Source organism: Alexandromys fortis, unplaced genomic scaffold (genome assembly GCF_014885135.2).
Source record: "Alexandromys fortis isolate MF-2015 unplaced genomic scaffold, M_Fortis_MF-2015_v1.1 scaffold_28, whole genome shotgun sequence".
Lineage (NCBI taxonomy): Eukaryota > Metazoa > Chordata > Mammalia > Rodentia > Cricetidae > Alexandromys > Alexandromys fortis.
In genome coordinates, this window is record NW_026067901.1 from 5254472 (window position 1) to 5259974 (window position 5503).

At 44.4% G+C, this 5503-nt stretch overlaps 1 pseudogene; it reads right to left on the minus strand.

Annotated features, from left to right (window-relative positions):
• Window positions 1-485: 485 nt before the first annotated feature.
• LOC126493902 (60S ribosomal protein L35a-like) lies at window positions 486-818 on the minus strand (annotated as a pseudogene).
• Between the last annotated feature and the right edge of the window lie 4685 nt (window positions 819-5503).

The window sequence follows — 5503 nt, forward strand, 5'->3', positions numbered from 1 at the left end:
CGCACGTGTTTGCGTGTGTGCGCAAGTGCTGTATGTGCATGTGTGTGCATGCGTGCATGTGTGTGTATGTGTGTATGTATGTGTGAGTGTGCATGCATGTGTGTATACATGTGTGTGTGTGTGCGTGTGTGTGTGCGTTTGTTTATGTGTGTGTGCCTGTGTATATGTGTTCTACTCCATTACTAGTAAAATCATTTCCAAATGTTTCACTTTGGAGCCACTGTCTATTTCCTCTTTATAAATATGTTTCTTTTACTTTTGAGGTTATAATATAATTGCTTCATCTTCCTCTTCCCGTTGCTCTCTCCAAACCTTCCTATATACCCTTCTGTGTTCTTTCTAATTCATGGTGTGTGTTTCTTTTTTTAATGCATTCTTTTTTTCTTTAAGCGGGATATTCCAATAGGTGAAGTCCTTGAGGGCCTGCTTTTTTTTTTTTTTAACAAGAACACAAATCCACTTTTATTTATTTACTTTTCATTGGTCTAAATCCGGGATGGGTACAGCATCACACGGATTCTGTGTCCAATGGCTTTTGCAGGAAGGTTGCTTCGGAATTTGGCGCGGACCATGCCGCGGTTTCCATGGGCCCTGGGTTACTTTCCCCCAGATCACTCTGGTTTTGTTTGGTTTGCCTCCAGGTGTCACTGTGTTGTTCTTTGCTTTATACACATAGGCGCATCTCTTGCCCAGTAGAATTCAGTTTCATCTCGGGCATAAACACCTTCAATTATAAGAAGAGCTGTGTGCTCTCTCTGGTTCCGGAGACCTCGCTTATAGCTAGCAAAAGTGGCCTTGCACCACAGCCTTCCAGACATACTGTCCTTTCGAAGTCCTGTTCCCAGCAGGCCTCCACAGGCGCCAAGATGGCATAAAAATGAGGGCCTGCTTTTATTTCTGCTGACTTTTGCCCCCAGTTCTGTTGACCATCGTATTTTACAGGCTGGGGTTGGGAGATCTTGTTTGCTTGATATTTATCTGTCAACACTTTGTTCTAGAATGTTGGAGACGAAAGTGTTAATCACAATGACATATGTAGGGCTTGAATGGGAGTGTCCCCAGAGCCTCATAGATTACCAGGTGTGGTTACCAGGGAGTGACACTATTTGAAAAGCTTAGGAGATGTGTCCTTGTTGGAGAAGGGTGTCAGTGGAGGTAGGCTTTGAGGTTTTCAAAAGCCCAGGCCAGGCCCAGTGTGTCTTTCTTGCTGGTGCCTACAGACCCAGATGAGATACTTTTATATTTCGATGCACAGCACACCTGGGACAGGTATGGGCTTATGCGCTTGCTCTCTCTTGGTTGCCGAGGAGACGGTCCCTCTCCAACCTTCTGCTGGACTGAATGTGAGAACTTTTAAGATTCAGAGTCCCTTCCTTACACAAGGTCACAGACTTATTTATTATCCCCAAGTAGCCATTAACTCCCAAGACTTTAGATAAAGGAGTCAGAGAGCTGAGGCCAACTGCATTTTTTTTTTTTGTGCCTGTTGTAGTTTGAATGTAATTAGCCCCCATGAGCTCATAGGGTGTGGCACTAGGAGGTGTGGCTTTGTTGGAGCAGCTACAGCCTTGTTGGCGGTTGTAAGTCACTGTAAAGGTGGATTTTGAGGTTTCCTATACTCGAGATACGGCCCAGTGTCTGAGTCTACTTCCTGTTGCCTTCTGATCAAGATGTAGCCAGCACCGTGTCTGCCTGCAAGCTGCCATTCTCTGTGCCATGATGACAATGGACCGAATCTCTGCACTGGAAGCCTCCACTTCAATTAAATGTTGTCCTTTATAAGAGTTGCCGTGGTTGGGCTGGAGAGATGGCTCAGCAGTTAAGCGCACTGCCTGCTTTTCTAGAGGTCCTGAGTTCAACTCCCAGCAAACACTTGGCAGCTCACAACCATCCATAATGAAATCTGGTGCCCTCTTCTGGTCTGCAGACAGACATGCAGACAGAACACTGTATACATAATAAATAAATAAATCTTTAAAAAAAGAGTTGCTGTGGTCATTGTGTTTCTTCGAAGCAATAAAATCCCTAACTATGACAGTGTGTAAAACTGAGACCACAGAGAAGGTTTTAGCCAGGGCTCTGGGAAAATCCTTGCGTGGTTTTCTATTCTTTTCCTGTTTTTTGTCTTTCCCTTCCCTCCCTCCCTCCCTTTCTCCCTCCCTCCTTCTTTCCTTCTTTCTTCTTCTCCTCCTTCATTTTCCTTCTTCCTCTGCTTCCTCCTTTTAACCATGCATTAAGAAGGATTGATTTTCCCCCTCATTTTATCTACATATCTATAGAATAATTTGGAAAACATTTGTTTTTCTTACCTAGTTTTCCAACACAATTTTCTCTGTGTTTTATTCTGAGCAAGGAAATAATGAACTGGGTGTTTTGTTGACTGACTGTTCTGTGTCAAATACTTTCCGTCTGTGTTCTCATTGTATTGTCTTTGCTCTTACAGTGCTGATCCCTCTGTGCACAGGACCTGTGCGCAGTTTCCCTCATGGATCTTCTGTGAATCAGACAGCATAGTGCAAATATCCGTTTTCTGCTTTGTTTTCCTGCTCTTCTATATCACAGGCTTCATGAACAGGGATTGTGACTATCTTGTTCTTAATTGAAAATTTAACTTGTCCTTTCATAATTTCACACATGTATACAGTGTGTTTGCTCATCACCAACCTGTCACCTTCTCTTTCTTTCTTTTTCACTCTTATTGGCCCCTTTCATCCAAACTAGTTCTCTCCCTGTGTGTGTGTGTGTGTGTGAGAGAGAGAGAGAGAGAGAGAGAGAGAGAGAGAGAGACAGACAGACAGACAGATTTTAATTAGGACTGCTTGTACCTCCAGCAACTCTCCATATACTTTTTTCCCCCATATTGATGAGCACAGCGTATGTAAAATTGTATCCATCTTCATCTGAACATCCAGGAACAGAGAAGGGAAATTACTCATCCAAGGTTATGGAGGCACCAGTGACATGTGATGAAGGACCAGGTCGGCAGTCAGCGTCCGCCCCTTATTATTGGGGCACAGTTTCTTTCATTAGTTTCAGAGAAGCCAAGGTGAATAAATGCACTGTAAAAGTGGTTTGATTAAGTGATAATAATGTTCACATCATTAACTTCCAATTGCATTTACTTTTAATACTATTAGATGGCTACATAGAATTAAGAATTTTGTAGAGTCAGCATGTCATGAGAATGTGTCCAAGCCCTATAGGTTATACTTGGTGCCAAGTTTTGTCATATTCCTGAGAAGTAGATAATTCATTTATCTTGGGAAGTTCCCATTCTAGTTGCAAAGACCGTCAAAAGTTGTTCCCTTCTCAGGGTGACAAGATGGCTCAGTGGGTAAAGGCACTTGCTGCCACCCGTCACAACCCGAGTCTGATCCCTGGGATCTACATAGCGGAAGAAGAGAATCAGCTCTCTGTGTTGTCTTCTGGTCTCCACATATACACAGCCACACACACACTCACACACAGTTACATAAACATATATATACGGATACAAACACACACTCACAGAGACACACAACACATACACACAGACACTGAGACACAGACACATATATACTCACAAAGACACACAAACATGCACACAGACACACATACACACACAGACACACTGGCAGAAATACACACACACACACACACACTCACAAAGACACAGACACTTCCTCATGCCGGGTCTGTTCTCTGAAGGCTTCCCAGACATAATCCTTTGTGCCCTTTAGACATCTGAAGGCAAATATAATAGCACAAAATATTAGCCGTGGTCGGCAGGTACATGCCCAAAAGTTGTACTATCACATAAGGCTGATTGCAGTGAGGTGTCCCGTGTCTGGAACAGTGAAGGGCCCAGGTAGTTAATGGAGGAAACCTGCAACTTGGAGACTTGGGGTCATCTCCATGGGAGCAGAAGGTGAGTTTTGTGAAATCAGCGTATCTGTCTTGGGCACCTGGGTATGTGGATATTATGAAGCGTGAGGCCGGACCATCATGTGTGAACAGCTTTAGAACTTGTCATTGGAGCCTCGAGGCCAAGCAGAGGGGGACCTCTGTTGTGACTACGAAAAAGGTGTATCTCTTCATAGGAATACACTGCCTAGTTTCTTAGGGATTGACCTATAATCCTGTCCCTGCCAAATGGGATCTGTAACTAAACTTCAAAAATAGCCACTGTCATGTCTGAAGATTTTTTTTTTTTGGTGTGGCTTTTAAAACGGTGACATTTAAATTCGTATGTAAACTAAAAAGCGAAGCCCATCCTGTCATAATCTGACAGGTCTAATCAGCTACCCGGCAATGCAAACAGTAACCTAATAGCACGATGCTAATCGTGCCTCGCTGCAGGTGCTGCCAATTAGCTGGGCTGCAGCGGGGTTTGGCTCCCACCTCTGCGCGATGCTGCTGCACCAAGCGAAGGTGGGCTAAGCTGCGGAGTTACAGCGCCGCCGCAGTCCACACAGTCCACGGTGCAGGCTGACCTTGAGACAAAGAAGCTGGAGCCACGCTCTACTCCTGTTCAAGGCTCGGTCTGACCCCAGCTCTCCTTCCTTCCTTCCTTCCTTCCTTCCTTCCTTCCTTCCTTCCTTCCTTTTTTAAAAAATTAATTAATTTATTTATTTCTTATGTATACAAGATTCTGCCTCCATGTATGCCCGCATGCCAGAAGAGGGCGCCAGATCTCATTACAGGTGGTTGTGAGCCACCCTGTGGTTGCTGGGACTTGAACTCAGGATCTCTCTCCAGCCCCTGGGTTCTCCTTTCTATGGTTAGGTTTCTCTCAAACCAGATGCTCAGCTTGTCCAGACTCGGCTAAGTGAAGGGTGAGAAGCGGAAGTCATTTCTTATTGCTAGTAGCTGCATTGCCCTGGGAAGGACAGCAGTAATTATTAGGGAATTAGAAACCATTTGTTTTTCATTCAACAAGCTTGTGAGGTTTTTTTTTTCCGACATAGCATTTTTATTAATAATTTGAGAATTTCATACATAAATGCAGCGTAGTTTGACTGTATTCAATCCCACTCCTCCCACTAAGTCCTCCTAGACCCCTCAGTCACCCTCAAGCTGAATGTCTACTCAGTACGTAGTAGAAACGAGGTAAGTGGTTGCTGAGTACAAAAACAATCTTTGGAGAGTTACGGACATTCTTCCTAACTACTTTGTTAAGCTTTTGGATTTACCTGTAGTGAGGCAATAATTCCTGTTTGTGGGGGTGAATGTGCAGAGTTGAGTCATAATACTGCGGCACTTTCCCTCAGCCTCTGGCTGGGCTGGGAGACAATACTGGTTCTGCTTCTCTCATCTGGGCTGAGAAAACAGAAAACCCAGGGACGAGGAGGAAGCTAGAGAAAGGATGAGGCGATCCAGCTGTCAGTGTTGTGTGTGGTAGAGGCAGGAGGCCTAGCCCCTAGGCTATCAGCCATCACCTGAGAAGTAGTCCTAACATTTAGGGCCTTCAACTAAAGCTAAACCAAGACTCACTATTTCAGTGCCGAAAAGCATTTCAGGAACA